The sequence below is a fragment of the Columba livia genome, chromosome 3 (assembly GCF_036013475.1).
Source record: "Columba livia isolate bColLiv1 breed racing homer chromosome 3, bColLiv1.pat.W.v2, whole genome shotgun sequence".
Classification (NCBI taxonomy): domain Eukaryota; kingdom Metazoa; phylum Chordata; class Aves; order Columbiformes; family Columbidae; genus Columba; species Columba livia.
Genome location: NC_088604.1, coordinates 75,394,250 through 75,411,586, shown reverse-complemented (window position 1 = coordinate 75,411,586; position 17,337 = coordinate 75,394,250). Strand labels below are relative to the sequence as shown.

General features: G+C 37.6%; 1 long non-coding RNA gene across 1 annotated transcript in view; it reads left to right on the top strand.

Annotated features, from left to right (window-relative positions):
• The first annotated feature begins 1,405 nt into the window (after positions 1 to 1,405).
• Positions 1,406 to 17,337, top strand: part of LOC110363342 (uncharacterized) — a 46,209-nt gene continuing 30,277 nt past the window's right edge. The window contains exon 1 of the long non-coding RNA XR_010471472.1: positions 1,406 to 1,538. This is a non-coding gene — a long non-coding RNA (uncharacterized LOC110363342). The remainder of the gene's footprint in view (positions 1,539 to 17,337) is intronic.

Below are 17,337 nucleotides of genomic sequence, written 5' to 3'. Positions count from 1 at the left end.
TAGAAGCAAATACAGTTCCAAATACGGAATCAGGTTGCTTAATTATTTTTTTTATTTTTATTTTTATTTCCTTTTTTGATTATCATTTACAATTCAAATATGTGTGATATGAAAAAACAAGCAAACCTTAATAAAGAAACATTTACTTGTTAATTTGGTAAACTGCTTAGACAAATGTTAAATATTCTGCACTGGTGTTGATTGTGTATGATTTCATAGTCTTTTCTATTCAGCAAAATTCCTAGTTGGCTCTGTGTTCTGTTCTGGCCCAAATGCATTTTTCTATTGAAGTGGTTCAAAAAATGCAATACTCACCATAATGGTTGTCCTCTATGGAGGTACGAAATATTTTAGTCTAATCCTATTCCTTTGTCTCTTTGCTGTTCATTTTTCAGGTGGTTACATTCACATATCTCAGATCTCTGCTTACACTCCCACACAACACTCTGATATTTCAATCACTTGTTTGATACTTTCTCATACTCGCTGATATTACTATTACCTGTGTTTTAAAACAAGTGATTCAGTTATTTAGCGAAAAGAATTTTAACCTCATCATAGCAGTCCAGGCTAATGAGAGGTTATAGATTCTGATCCCTTAGAAAAGACAACAGAAATGTTCCCTGTAAACAGATCTGATGGCAAGTTATAACGCTCCAGATGGAGAAGCTCAAATGGATATCCAGATTTGGAAAAGTAATAATTACGACAACTGAGACCCAGAGTAAATCTGAACTTCACTGTCTCTTTGCAGTGAGATAAACCAGTACCGGACCTGTTTCATGGTAGAGAGCTTGGGATTATCTCTAATTCTAACATAAGATTTTGGTAATCAGCAATTCTATTAAATTAACTTAAACTAAACATCAATCAGTGGATATGATTCACACGTTACTCAGTTCTGACCGTATAAAATAATGCTTTCCTAGGAGACCAACAACCATAAATTTTAGTCTCAGATGTGCAAATGTGGAAAACCATTTACCATTACACAGAAGATTTTTAAGAATCATAGATTACATCTATGCCAATACCTGAAATTTTTGTTGCCAGGAAACATTCAAGAGTCTAACTTTCACATATCCTTGTAAGCTAGAGACAGGCCACTGGCAGTAAGTGAGGAAAATTCCTCTCGTTATATAGGATGTTCTCTTAGAGGGGCATAGCTTGTAAGATCAAGTGAAATAAAACTGTAGAAAATGGATCAGAGTTACAAAGCAAGGAAAGGAATCCATTGCAGTGTAACTTTACTTTTCAGTGTGGTTGTTCACAAACCCTCTTCTTACTGTTGTTGAGAGAACACTAGACAATATCAGATGCAGGGATTACAAACAAAACCTTTGAGCAGAATTATCACTGCCAGCTGTTGACATGATCTGTATTAGTCACTAATTGCTACAGTCATGGCTTATTCAGGCAGACTCATTTCAGCTGTTCTTGGTTGGGAAATCCCCTGCCAAACCAGGTTGTCTTTTCTCTTCTAAAGGAGAACTGCTTCTCCTTCCAGCTGTGTTTGCCCAACAATGCATGGAGAACAGGTATATTCTTTCATTAGATAAAGTTGCAAACTACTCTGTGTATTTTAAATTTAATCTGTCTACAAAGTACTCTTGAGCTAAAAGGATTTTTAACCTTTTTGTTCCTAAATCTTCTGTTGGTTTTGTTCCTTGATATCACACAAAGGGCTTGGTTCAGAAATCTCACTGTGTTTCGCTCTTTTTTACTGTGTTAAAACATGCAAGAATGACACTGAAGACTGCTTCATTATCCAGCTAATCGTCTGGAATTTCAAACTGTTTAGAAGTACTTGGAACCTTAATGTTTCATGGAGGCAGTAGTCTTCTAAGAAACCTCAGGCAAATCCTGCAAAATTCTCTCTAGTGATGACAAAGAAGATTTTTACATGCTTGGGATAAATGTATGTGGGAATTCTTTCCAGATATTTAGCAAACTTAAAGGTGAACTAAATGAAAAGAGTGTTGTTGCAGTGTTTTTGCTCCTTGTTACTCTTTCCTTGGCAACTGCTCTGCATTTATATTTATCAGATAAAACAGTGTATTGTAAACCAAATCATATGTTCTCTGGCATAAATCTTTTTAATGCTAAAGTTTCCTCAGGCTCTAAGTGATAACTCCGGATGTTGACTCATTTGATAAATAGTATCTCATGATGATGACTGAAGCCCCAAAAACTCCCAGATGAAGTTATGTCCCATCCTGCTAGATCCTGCTCTGTGCTGCACAGAGGAAAACTGAAAAGGCTCTGTTAAGGCAATGGGTGGACTCCAGTATCACATGTTGCTTAAGGCTGAGTCTCCTGGTACAGATACTAGGACAACTGGACGTTATGCCACGTCCTGACACTGTTCTCCAGGTAGAAGCCAGGGTACAATCTCTGATGTCAGAGCAGCTGTGCCTGTGCTTCTTCTTGCTTGAGTGAGGCAGATTGTGGCTGTTTCTGTCAGACTACAAGCAACACAAGTCAGCGGCTGCCTTGGATCCACAGGCTTCTTGTACCACACAAAGTCCCAGCCTGGGTATCAGCTAGTGGTGGTCAATGTCCTGTAGCAGCAGCTGCTGACACCAGTAGGTCTGTCCCACTGTGAGCTGTGTGGCTTGCAAGCTGCTTGAAAATAACTTCTTGTAGCAAGAAATATAACTGTAGATGTTGTTCTGTGAGAATCAGGCTTTTGTCCTTTAAACTGCTCAAAAGATGTTCATCTCAGACTTTTCCTACTAGTCACAATACTGTCTAGGGCAGACCAATAAAGAAGAGAGACAGCTCATGCTGTAGCTAATCTCCAGTTAGACACCTCCATATTTTGGCCACATCATGCATAGTCATTGGCTAGACAACTGCTGTATTTAAGTGTATTCAGTGATGGCCCACTAACTCAAAAAATCAACAGATAGATGAATAGGCAGACAACTGGATAATCAACAAATTATATACATAAATACTTATTAATAAACAAGTGGATCTTCAGCATAGATGTTGCTGATTTTAAGTCTCTCTGTAAATTGTTCTGGCAAACCAAAGGGAACCTCAGTTTTATTAACACCTTTGTACTTCACAGTGTTTCTTGTAGTTGGTAACAGTTTACATGTGTACATCTGAATTGTCAAAATCTAATTGTAGGACATTTTCAGTGTTTTTCGGTTGAAGTTGAAAATTATCCACAGTTCAGTTCTAAAACACTCATCTACTTGTAGTTCCAAGCACTGGTTTTGGAAGGATGAGTTTAGAGGCTCAGTCTTATTACCAAATAAAGCTTTTAACTGTGTGTTGTTCCCTTTGTTATAGCCTATTGGAAGTTTTTTGAGGCTGAGTGGAAGGACACCAAGGAATATTTTTTTCTCACTGGTTTTCTGTAACTTTTTTTATTAGAAAGATATTTATGAAACCACTTTTATCTTCTGGTACAATATTAAACAGGGTTAGCTGGCCTCCTTCTTAATTGCTGTACCTCTGAATAACATGAGATGGAAATTAATCTTGATGATCTTTGCATTCACTCAAGGAAAAAGGGAGAAGCGAAGGGCTGTGTGGTGTACCATTTTAAAAAAGAGACTGGGACCTTACTTCTGCAACTGGCAACTCTTAGCTTTGCTGCTGCCCTGCCTTGTGATTTTCTAGATTCTTGTGTTTTCCTATTGCTGTGTTATTTTGTCTTTAGTAACTGTCAGATTATTTCTAGAGATTTCCAGGACAGAAGTGTGTGCATGTGTACCATCTAGTACATTTGTGCTACACCATAAATTTAAAAGGCCCAAGACACAGATGTGGACATGGGAAGTCATTCATCTATACTGTTAAATTATTAGAATGATCCTTGTTATGGGTTTGACCAAGTGGAATTAATGGTCTCTCAACAAGTCCCAGGCACACAGTTCAGGACCCGGCTATGAATTGGTTGTGAACTATTCCTACTGATTAGTTTGGATACCACTGATCTCTTTGGGAGGATAAGACAGTTTAATAATATAGATGTGGACCACTCCGTATCAGTTATCTCACTGCCAAAGAATAGCATATTTAATTACTAACATAGATGTATCCTCAGGGTTCAGTGCAACAGATATGCGACACATCTGCTGTAGTTGCAGACTGAACTGCATGTGCTCAGTCATTCTCATACAGCCTAGATATATGCAGTTAGCCTGCACACTTACTGATTCTGCATTTCATGTACCAAGGATACACAGGACCTGCATGCATCAGCTAATCAGATGCATAGGGTGCAGTTTTGTTACACAAGCTGTATATGTGTAATAGGATGTATCTACACATATATGAGTGGTTTGATATGTCCTATAGACATAGATTCTCTACAGGTGTGCTATATCCTGGACAGCCAGATGTCTACTATTGCCAGAAAAAAGGACAATTTTATCAGTTTCAATTTTCATTTTCCTCATGACCAACTTTTCTAGGTAGAAACAGAAATGTGTGGTAAATGCAAGTTTTTGACACTACCACATAGTGAGTCAGGTTCAGGTGTCTTTGCTTCACTCTTAATCTATGACTCTATCAGAATCACAGAAATGGAAGGAGCTGGTTATGTTGGGAGACTTGAGGTAATCCTTATATTGGCAGTCTAGGTCTTTTAGTTGGGATTTACTAAGATTTCAGAAACCTTAAGCAAAGTATATGGTACTGTACAGAACTTGTGCTCATTTGGAAGTCTAATTAGATACAATGTAACTGCAATGTAGTTCATAACAGGTCTTAGATGACATTTCTTAAAATACTGAAGAGAACCACATCTGCAATTCCCATTGAAATCCAGTGGGAAAATAGCAAGCATGTAACTGACCTCAAGAATTCTTGAAAATGCTGTCTTTGTAACTTTTCATAGCCTTGTACATGTTTCATAGTTGCAAACACTGTATCAATTCACTGCATAGGTACAAATATGCTGTAGAGACCACACAAACTTCATCCAGTATTGTATTTCGGAGCTTCTTGTTATTCACAAACGTTTTTGGGAAACACAAGATACAACATACACAGTGTAATGGTAAGGGTACTGGAAAAAGTAGTCACAACACTATCTACTGCCAAATGCTACATTTGAAAACAATCTCCTGCAAACTTAATAAGATTTACCACATTTAAAATGAATTAAAAGCCTTTAAAAATCTTCTCCCAGCTAGTTTTATATAAAATGATGGGACTACTAATGCCTGTAAGAATACACTTGGGAAGATATCTTTGAAAAAAAATATTTTTAAAGCAGCAAACCTGTAATTGGTGTAAATAACGTGGCCAGTAAATGTGCAATTAGAAGCTCTTGGTTTCACTACTAGAGGATTTAATTACATTTCTTTTACAGAACTTCTGTCTGTCTTCCTAGGCTTTTTTATTGAGGATTCCTCTGCACATGTGTATATCCATCTGCCCAACCACATCCTAAGGGACCCAGAGAGTGTGAGAGAACGAGAGACTGTTTTATGTCTGTATAAGCAGTTGTTCCACATCTACTCTTCTCTGCACCACACTGTAACTAAAAACCTATTCATTTAAGTCTCGAAGTATATATTTCAAACTGCATTTGTTAGGAATGAATCTCCTTTCCCTTTCTCAACCACATTCTTACAGGACTATTGAGGCTTGAGCTCTGACTTTGGTCTTGGCAGGTCCCCATCCCCCTCTGAGGTCCAGGTTCAAGCTGGATTTGGGTTCTTTTGTGCTGATGCCTGCAAATTCAGCAGGGAAGTTCAAGAGAGGATAGATGAGCCCTAACGCTGCTTAGCCCAGCCTCCATTTCAGAGCTGAAAGGTGACAAAAAATACAAAAGTGAAGTTGGTCCAGAAAGGTTTTAAAAAGCAAGCCATAAATTATTTTTTTTTCCTTCTATTTTCCATTCCTTCTCCCTTCTCAAGAAAAGGCATTTCCAGTAAAAGCTAAATTTGTCTCAGAAATTGGCTCTGCTCTTTTCAATGCTCTGAATGCTTCACTGCTAAGAAGGACCCCTAGTGTTTTTGTCAAGTTTCATCTTTTTGAGGCTTATGTAATTTTGTGTATAGTATGCGTATAAATACATAAATAATTACATGCACTTTATATTCACACACACACACACACATATATATATATATAGAGAGAGAGAGAGACAGTTCAGTGTCAATTTTTTTCCACAGTGGATGTAAAACATGCACCTAATCTATGTCTGGGTCTGTAGAGCTGGCTGTTTTCAAAGGCATACTGCATTCCTGGGAAAAGCCACTTTTATAATCTAACAATGACATGCTGCTCAGGAATACTTGGTTACACCATATGCTACTCAAACAGCAAAGGACATTTTGTCTTAGTGATATGCCAGCTCCTAAGGATGATCACCGAGGACTCTAGCTTCTTAAGAGCTGTAAAGAAAGATCTACGAAACAGGGACATGTATATATTCTGTTCAGTAATACAGGGAATGCAGACAAAAATGCAGGGCAAGGAGACTGAGTACACTATTTGGAGGTGGAGTAAATAGAAGCATATCTGAGGAGGAGACAATTATAGGCTGACAGAAAAGGGAATGGAAAATAGACAAAGTTTAACTTGCCTTTTCTTCAGAATACAAATCAGCCTTCCCTAACAGTAGTACTTGATCCTAACTAGGCCTCTATTAAGAGTAAAAGCCAAGTAAGAGCTTTTCCAACATAAAAAAAAGGTGTTTCAATAAAGGAAGGTGAGTTGAAAGACTTTGGCTATAGATTGCAGCCTTCTAAAAAGAGAGTGAAGGTTTGGAAAAAAATTTGTAAGCAAGAAATATACCATAAAAAAAGATGCTATTACATTTTTGACACTATTCTATTCTATTCTATTCTTTTACTAGAAATTTTAAGAGAAGAAAGGTAACATAAATCAACAAAAGACTCTGTGTAATATATCCCTTATGTCCATCTGGTGATAAGAAGGTGGAGCAGTCCAGCAATGGGCTGGCAACTCACCCAAGCCCACACAGGTGAGGGGTCTGGGGGCTGCATACCCCCTTGGGAGAGGTGTGCAGGTGCACCCTGTTGTCTCTGGGGTCAGGCCTGGCAACCTCAGGTCCTTGAGACAAGTGCCTTTCCTGGGCTTACCTGGCACAGGTGGAACCCAGGAATACTGGGATAAAGACAATGCAAACCCTCAGTGGGGGAAAGAAGCAAGTTACCTCTGTGGACAGCAGGGTGCCATCCTACAACTGAGCCACGGGATGTCTGGGGAGTCCCTGTCACCTTCCTAAAAAGTGCCTTCTGTGGGAAAGACTGCAGGACTGGTGTCCTGTACCACCCACACAAATGCTTTTCCTACGTGGTCAAGATATTTGACCGTATCAGGTTTAGATGTTTTTCTCAGTTGTTCACTACAGGCATATCACTAGCTGAGCAAGAATTGCTCATAGTCGAAGTCCTCAGATGTGCTTTAAATATTTTGATTATTATTTTTTACCTGAGAAAATACAAATTAATCAAAATATAAACATGCAGAAAAGGTTGATGTTGACAGTATATATTCAAATTTGCCAGAATATTTTGACCTTTTGCAAACAAAATGTTCTAATTTTCCAGCTCAAAATGTTTTAGTTAAACAATGTATGCTGAAAGCATTTAAACAGGGTGAAATTCAGATGCAATGTGTCAAAAATAGAAAAAAAAAATAATCTGATCTAAATAATTCAGACCTTTGGTTCATATATCTTTTCAATATTTAGTCTTCTTCTGCCTGTTTACTACTCCCAGCATCTCTCAGGTCTTCCTGCTTTGTTGTCTGAGGGACTGTGGTTAATGACTTTCTTCCATATGAGATTTTGATGTGTGACAACTTCTAATTTAGACAAGAACTTCTTATTTAGTGTCTTGGTGGGAATTTCTTCAGATACATCAGTAGTTTTCTCAAGGTGGAACCTGCTTTCTAATCAGCAGCAGTGCCCACTTCTTAAATTTTACCTTAACTAAATGAAAACTTAACATTTTCAAGTAAATTTCTAACATGTAAAGTTTCATCTTGTGGATTGGAAAAGCAATATCTGCTTCATGAACTTGCCTATCAGAGTTGTCTCTTTTATCATATCATCAGTAAAAAAGGAAATGCAAATAATAAGCTGACATTTCCGTGTAAAATCTTCTACAGTAAAGCTGTATTACCCACACTTTAGAAATCATCTGCTAATTTGTATCTGATGCATCTAATAAGGCTCTTGGCCCACAGTTAATTTCTAAAGGCATCTTAGTAAATGTCTTCTTCTCCTCAGGTCAAGGATTTTTCCAGTGGAATAAATGGTCATCTTTAATTTTTGGTTGACATTAATTATATAAATTAGCATACAAATGAATAATTAACTGCTAGCCAGTATGAAACAACTTAATTGCCTAGGAGAAAACTTCTGTTGCTTATTGTCCTGATAGACAACAAATGCCTGCAACGTAGTAAGATAATAACTAACCTCTTCTTCCCAAATCCCTGTACATAAAATAAATGTTACCAACTTAGTTGGAGATATTTAAGGAATTTTTATGCTGCCTAAACTTGTTCACTTTCTGTAAGTCACACTGCTGGAAAAATAAGCATGCAACAAAAACCCAGTAAGACTATATAGAGATAAAACATCATCTTTTGCAGTATATGTTATAGCTCTTTCTGCAGGTAAGATGGCTCATCACTGTCACAAAAAATCATTAGCTCTGTTTATCTTCTGTAAGTCCTTCACTCCTCTCCTAATCTCCATCAGCCCTAGAATCATATAAATATTCCTTTTATTCAAAATTGTTTTTCTTTCTTGAGTTGCACACCTTGGTAGTAGGTCAGGACATGACAAACATCTTTAAAAATAAATCTCTTTTGGCTGGTAGGAAAATTAACAAGAAATAATCTAAGTATGGTATATTTTTTTAAATATCTCTATATCCTGTTGACAGATGATTGTTTGGTACCTGTACCTTTTTGGTAATTAACTCACTAATCATTTACTGAGAACGGACTAAGTAAATGGAGTACTTGATATTTTGGTGTTTGTCACCTAGTATCGTAAAAGAAAGTACAGTTAAATAATTTATGCACCTCTGATCTACTACTTAAAATGTAAGGTCCTAACTGAACCTGGTGTCTATGTACGTGTTAAATCTGAAGTCATGACATTTAAGAATATACTTAAAGCTAAGCACATGATTGGTGGACTCATTGAATTAGATATCTACTTACCTTTGATTTCTGTGGCAGCTTAGTATTAAGTTTACAATGCTCAGACGATTACATTTCTAGCCCTTACACCTATTGAAAGCTTGTCTTTGTTGTTACATCCATGCTAGTAATTTGAATAGTACCTGTAAATGTTCTCTGGTCTTGCAGCCAAGTGATCAACCTGGTCACATCCCTACAACTAAACTCTTCAATTCTGAAACTGGGTAGCTGCATCTAACCTCCGTAACAGGTCCCTTCTGATGCTAATCCGCATACCTTGCCTATGAATTTGGAAGAATACTAACTGGCTCAGCTCAAAAACATGTTGGGGCCTGTTCTAACATTAACAGGTCGGAAGACTGTGTTTTACTTTCCCAGCTCCATTTAATTTATCAATATAAAAACAGCCCTCATGTCCTGAAATTACTGTAAGATATGTCATAAAATTCAGTGTTGGGTGCCCAAAGAAAGGAGGTAGCTTTCTGTACACAATGAGGCTGTTCATCCTTAGGTCCTTAATTCTTAATTCTTAATTAAGAATTCTTAATTCTTTGCTATAAAAAAAAAAAAAAGGAATAATTTTTCCCAATTATTAAAAGTCCAGCATGGTGGTAAAGTTGTTTTGAAAGTCCTAAAAATCTGTAGGCACATGTGAAAAACAGATGACTACATCATGGCAGCCTGAAGGAAAGATGTGTTTCATGAGAATTTTTCACTTCTTCTAAGCAGCAAAATTGGCTTATGTCAGAGACCTAGTTACAGACGTGTCATCTAGTTTAATAAACTTTATACCTTTAAGTCAAGTTTTTGAGGATTTTATCTGAACCGTTGTATTGTTGCACTTCAACCTTTGTGTCACATTTAATTTCTCATTTTTTCTTCCTTCAGAAGGAGATTGATCAAGCAGCTGATCTATTTTCACAGAAACATATTTAGTGTAGAGTACGGCTATGCATTTTGCTGTTAAAAAGGCTACCTAGCAGCGCTGAAGCTTCGTTAGCAATACGTCCAGCTCACAACTGTATTTTAAGATATGTTTAGATTAGAGAGGGTGCCATCATGTGCAGTAATGTTTTCATCTGGCAAACCCTGAAGAAAAGAAACCATTTCATCATTCTAACTCAGACCATGAGACAGAAAAGCCTGAAACCTAAAACCTGAAAAAATAATATAAGCGCTCAGAAAAAGCAGGATACAAAAGGCCAACAGCTTTCATTTTCTAAAGAGCCCATGGGTTTGAATGGACTAAAATACCTCAACTGTTTCCTGGAAGGCAAGAACATAGAAAGTATGGGGGAAAGCAAGAGAAGAAAAGGAGCTGTTGCAAGTCTAATGAACATTATTTGACTGAGTCATTGTATAATTCACAAAATCAAAATCATGTGGGTTTTTCCTTTACCTACTGTTTGCAAATTTTTTTTAATGTGATCACAGAGTTCCCATTTTTTAAAGAAACTTAAGTTCTTTCTCTATGTTTTTCACATTAAACCAAGTGAAATAATTTTACTTTCTACTGACACTCTATGCATACTGCTTATCCTTTTCCAGCCTGACTTTTCAGTAAGCAAGTTCCCTATGACTTTCTGGAACCTTCAAAAAATTTATTTTCTTAGAAACTTAATTTTCCAGATGTCAGAGATTTTAAAACATCCAGTGTATAGTGGTCTGATCAATGTTTTAGTAATTGTTTGAAAATGTTGACACAATATGTCAAAAGAATACATGATGGCATGTGGAGATATAAAGATTTTATTGGCATTAGGTTGTACTGGCTGAATCGCTAACATATGGTGAAGTCATGAATGAGTTTTGCTATCACTATTTATTATTTATATAGTGCCAAGAATGTGCTTAGCAGCACCTTGTTATGAATACAATAAAACCTTTTTACAACATGGCCTATCATGTATTTACATTAGGCTCTGTTTTAGAGATATTTCAGAACATACTGTAGGGTTTAAAATGTGTTATTTTCCAACATCCTTCTCCTTCTACATTCTGTCTGCCTTTTCTTTTATTTTCTTTTCTCTTCTCTTTCTTTCTTTTTTTTTTTTTTTCTTTAGTACATTCAAGATTTAACCACCAGCAATTTGCCTAAGAGAAACATTGGTATGTGTTGCTGCAAAACCAAGAATCTAGATCTCCACTGGAACAGATCTAGTATTTCTAGCTCTGAAATACCTCATGCTCCAGAATAGAAAATTTCTTGTAATAGATTTTTGAGGGGAAAACAAAAAAAAAAGAAAGTATAATTTTCCTACTTTAATACAGGAAAGAGGGAGAATAAGTGTACCAGGGATTTTCTCTGCTACCTTTCCTTTTTTCAAAGCAGTTAGCTTTTTCTTATAGTACAACCATGCACACTTAAATGAAATAGCGCTCTTTGCTTCAAAACACAATTTGTGTATGACCAAAATGTTTAGTAGTAGTGCTATGGAGGACACCTGCCATGGGTCTTGTATATGAGGCGTTTACGTAGTGGAATATGAGGTTGTGGTTTGAGAGGGACACAATAAAATTAGGCAAGAAAAGGTACTGAGAAACTGTGATGATTGCTCCTCACACTTGATTATCAGGACTGCAGGGCTAGCAGTAAGCATTCACAGGCTTTCAAATATTTGGGGAAAGAACCTGCCCACAGTATAGCTATTTTGCAAGACAATTCAGACAAAATAAAACTTATAAAGGCAGTGAAGAGTCATGGTGAAGCTGATCTGGATGTCAATTGTACCTGCACCCCAGGCTGGGGCAAAAGGGAAGGAAGTTGCTACCATAGTGGCTGAGCAGGATCTGGGGAATCACTGGTGGTTTTGAGCTCAGTGACAAGGAACCAACACCGCAGAGGGGACTGATGAATTTCAGACAGAGGCAGGCAAATTCAGCTGTGGTCAGCAAGACACAAAGACCATTCCAGGAGATAAATCTAATGCATTCTTACCAGAGCAGAATGGCAGTGGTATGAAGGAACATGTGACCACAGCAATCGGCTTCACCAACACAGCAAGCAATAGCAGGACAAGTGGTTGCCTGTGTGTGGTCTTGCTCTGGGCCGTGCTTAAACAACTCTGAGATTGCATGCACATACCTATACAGACACCTACTCTATTCCAGGCCTGATGCTTTCTGTGAATATCTTCTGACAATTTTCTACGTCATTAATAACCAGTAGTTTAGTGAGGTGTGAAAAACAGGTGGAAGTCTAGAGTATGTAATCCAGAAATCTCTGACAGCTCTAATGTCGAAAGAGTGCAACTTCTTAAAATGAGCTGCCAGTGGGTAGCTCCCATGAGGGAGAGCCCATGGAATTTTTTCTTCCTTTTAAAAATCAGATTTTGCCTGATTTTGCAGCAGCAAAATGTTTAGTATGCCCACCTCAAATTTTAATAACTTTTTAGTTACACCCAAGATTTCCCTATTTTCAGGCCAAAGGCACCTGCTTGTCATCATAGAATCATAGAACAGTTTGGGTTGGAAGGGACCTTCAAAGGTCACCTAGTCCAACCCCTTTGCAATGAGCAGGGACATCTTCAACTAGATCAGGTTGCTCAGAGGACCGTCCAACCTGACCTTGAGTGTTTCCATGGATGGGGCATCTACCACCTCTCTGGGCAACTTGTTCTGTTTTTTCACCACCCTCATCATAAAAAAATTTCTTCCTTATATCGAGTCTGAATCTCCTCTCTTTCAGTTTAAATCCATTACCCCTTGTCCTATAGCTACATCTTTCTTATAAGATCCCTTTAAATACTGAAATGCAGCAATAATGTCTCCCTGGAGCTTTCATTGTCTGGGCTGAACAAACTCGACTCTCTCAGCCTGTCCTCACAGGAGAGGTGTTCCATCCCTCTGATAATTTTTGTGACCCCCCTGCAGACCCACTCCAACAGATCCATGACTTTTTTATACTGTTCTAACAAATCTAGTTTTGCTATTCTGTGTAACCTGACTACCATTCCAGTTAAAGGAGTAGTAAGTTGGCTCAGGTTAAACTGACTGTAGCACAACAGTCCTGAGACAAGTAATTGTTCACAGGAGCTGCCTTCAGGGCTGGATCTGCCAGGTCTTCCAAAAGGCATATGACTTTTGCCAGCCATTTAGGGCTTCTTCCAAAATGAAAACACAATATTTGCTTCCTTCTAAAACAGTAGCCAAGACAGGATTGCCTTTCTTTTATATAATGTTAGCAATATTGTTTTCCTTTTATTCAGTTTAAGTTCCTTCCTATTTCCGAGGAAATTCAAATACACAGCTTCCACCTCCCTGGAGATTATTCCAAACTCAGTGTTACAGACAGTTCTGAAATTGAAAGGTATTCTCTATCTCTGTTAAAATTGTTCTGTGGGGAATAAAAATAAGTTGAGAATTGTTGGATAAGAAGAGAGCACACAGGCAGTGGCCAGATAAGGTGGTTTTTGTGACACTGTATGTAGGTCAAAGCCCTAGAACTTTTTATTAAAAAATATTGAATACAAACACAGGAACGTTATTTGAAGAACTGCAATTGGAAAACTTCCTCTAAGTTCAGTGTCTCAACCATTACACTGCTCTCTTGTTCTGGCTTTGTCTTGCTCTCTTTTCCTTTCCTTTGTTATAAAGTCTTTATTGTAATCATGTAGCTATGTAATCATGTAGCTTCAAAAGTGGATAAAAAAGTTCTGATGGACTAGTTGATAGAGTGTGATAATTAAGGCAGAGAAATAGTTAAACTGGTAAGAAAAATATATTTGAAACACTATAGGCAGAGGATGATGGTAGACTTGTCCTTTTGCCTTCTTGCATGTGTATTCTGATGACTGGAATATCATCTGCTAGAGACTGAAACATCAGTTTACACAGACATTTTGAAAGAGAAAAGCTAACAGTCTGTATAAGAAGTATGAGCCTCTGGGTGTTACTGGAACAATTTCCCACTACTTCCAGGGCTGCTGGGAGGTTTTAGGACTGATTCTCTCTCAAAAATCTGCCTCTAACCATCTTTTTATTATATTGCTCAGAACTGCTAGAGATCACTGTAAATTCCATCCCGTACAGGTTGCTTAAGACTCTTCTGAAGACTCTTCTCATTCTACTTGCACTCTCACACAAAGCTGGCAGCCCTTTATCTGACTGACTTGCAGTGATATCTAAAATTTGGCTACTTGGACAAGAGCAGGCAGAACTGAGCTTAAGAATTCAGTTTGACCTTGAAAGCTGCACAATCACATACATCATGCTTTGTTCATGACAATATAGCCAGGTTTTTCTGTTGCACTCTGCTGACGAATTTGTACTTTTCCTAGTATTTCTGTGTGTGATATAGATGTTGTACATTCAGAAGCCTTTTGTTCCTCACCCCTGAATAATTGTTAAATCATACAAGTTCTTTCCCCTTCATCCCTTGCCCTCTTAAGTGACACTGCCAGAATTGCAGAAACAAGTAAGATTCTTTAGAATTCCCAAATAATTATTGGTCCCCAATGTTTTTCTTAGATCATTAAATTATAATAATATTCTGGGTTAATTTTTTTACAATCGAAAGTGAGATGAAGGAGTTAATAAAATCTATTACAAATGAATAATGCCTCTCTCCTTAAGCTGTTTGTACTTATTAAAATTGACTAACTAGAAAACACTACTTTGGCCACAGTAACTATCTGTGTATAGCAGAACTGATGCTAAAATTCTCTAATTGTACTAAGAATTTATCATGTTACCTTGCATGGAATCATGTAAAAAAAAAAAAAATCTAATAAGCGTACTAGTAATTTACAATAGATATACTTCATAAAACCATAGATCCCAAAGCTACAAGGGAGTATTTTGACATGATCTTGTCTGGTCTTCTTTATAACAGACACCATAATGCTTCCCTAAATTAAACTGTGCTTAAACTAAAATGTCTCTCTCTCTGCCCCCGACCCACAATTCAATCTTTAATTTGAAACTGACAGAGAGATAATTCATGGCAAGCTGAGCTAATTTGTTCCAGTGAAAAATTCTTTCACTGTTAAAAACTTATGCTTTATTTCTTGTTTGAATTCGTCACGCATCAGCTTCCAGCTATGGGATCTTAGCGTATGCTCATTGCTGAATTTTTGCTGCCAGGGAGGTGCTTATTTATAGGCTATGATCAAGTCAACTCTTAATTTTCTATGGCAAGCTAAATAGTTCTTAGAGTCCTTGACTAGAAGGCATGGTATTCAGTAATTTATTCTTTCCCTGGAAGGAACATTATTCAGTAATTTAATAATCCTTATGACACTTCTCTAAAATTTTATCTGGCAACATTCTTCTTGAACCATGGTCTTCAGAGTAGACATAGTATTGCAGGAGCCATCATCTCAGGTACAGATTCAGGGTTGTGACAGAGGCTCCTCCTCTCCTATTCCACACTCCCTTGAACCCAGGACTGCACCCCAGGATGTCTGGGCTGCTGTATCCACTTGGGAGATGACATTTTTCTTCTGGTATGAAACATAGGCCAAACTCATCTCAGTAATTACAATACTTAACATAGGAAGCTAGACTTCAGAAACTCCCTGTACTGTGCATGTGAAGGAGGTTTTCCATGGGAAGTGTCAATGAAACTGTGCATCTCTGACTTGTAATTGACCATACAGAACCTAAGGAGACTGAATCCTAATCCAGGCACTTAAAGCTAAACAATGTGAACACCAGCCCTTTCCACATCTCCAATCTTGTCTCATGCAATAAAACAAGATGAACACCATATTCCATCCATACCTCCCATCCCTTGATTACTTGACTGTATCCCACCTTTAAGCCCACTCAGTACTATTACTGAAGTAGCACATAGCAGTCCAAGTAACCTATATGAAGCTAATCTCATTTTAGGAATTCACTACACTAAAGATATGAGCAGCTGTACTCACTCCTGAAACACTCTGTAAGTCAGGGGCATCTAACTCATTTTCATCGGGTGCCACATCAGCCTCGCGGTTGCCTTCAAAGAGCAAAATTTAATTTTAGGACTGTATAAATGTAGGAGTAGTTAGGCTGATGTGGCACCCAGTGAAAATGAGTTTGACACCCCTGCTTTAAGTTCTGACCCATGGTTTTCACATTGCATGCACCCAGCAGGTATCCCTCTTGTAACAGGGAAATAATTTGCACATCTAACTGTGGCTTCAGTACTTTTCTCTACAGTATCTAGCACATCCTGCACAGTCAGTAAGGAATCAAACTGTTTGTTTGGTTCTCTTTTGTTGGTCTAAGTTCCAAGATAGATATTTTTCTTTTGGATTGAGGCCCAAAAGATATGAGGGGCAGGGGGCAGGACACTTTGCCTCACTGACTCACAGCAAGTCTGAGAGAATGGATGAAGAGAAGAGGACAAGCACATTTCTGTCTGATTTTGTCTGAGATATATGATGTTTAAGAATCTCCACTAATCATAGTGTGGACTGGCTGGACATGCCTAGTTTAGTAATACATAGACCAAAATGACTGAGGGTATGAAAACGATATTTTAATTTCTTGAGACAGCTTATAGTTTCAGGGTGAATGATTGCAGAGAGACCTGTGATGGAATACTAGGCTTGAATCTCTCCCACAAAGTCTGCAGTAGTTTGGATTTGACTCTATATTAACACTGAAGCCAATGTATCTGCTTGAGACCCTTCTGTCAGAATTTGAAACAGGTCAAGATAGAATTGCCAGGGCCAACACGCGCGCACACACACACACACATCCCTACTGAGCTCCAGCCTAATGAACTTTGCAGCTTGGATCTGCCTTGGGAAAAATGAAGTCCCTTGACTTCCTGGGAAATGTGGTTATTATTATATTTTTACAACAGTGTTTAAACTTCAGCCCACAATGAGCACCTAAAACATATATTAATAGTACATCATTTTGATAATAAAATTATAAGCAAATAATTTTTAATTTGCAGCTCAAGGAGTAGAAACTAAGGTGCACTTGTGGACTTGTGTAGTATAATAATAAATACTTTTATATCAAAACAGTTTGGATTATGTTCTCTATAAAAATGAAACATTGTCTGTGTGTTAAATAGTGTCGTTAACTATGAAGAAGAGTTTTTATTGAACTGCTGACTTTCCTATGAAAGCTAAGGCACTGGTGGGGCTTAAGAACTGTACCCAAGCAGCATTTTTTGAAATGCTAGAAATTACAATAATAGTGATTGTCATACAAGACTCTCTAAATCAGTCTGCCAGT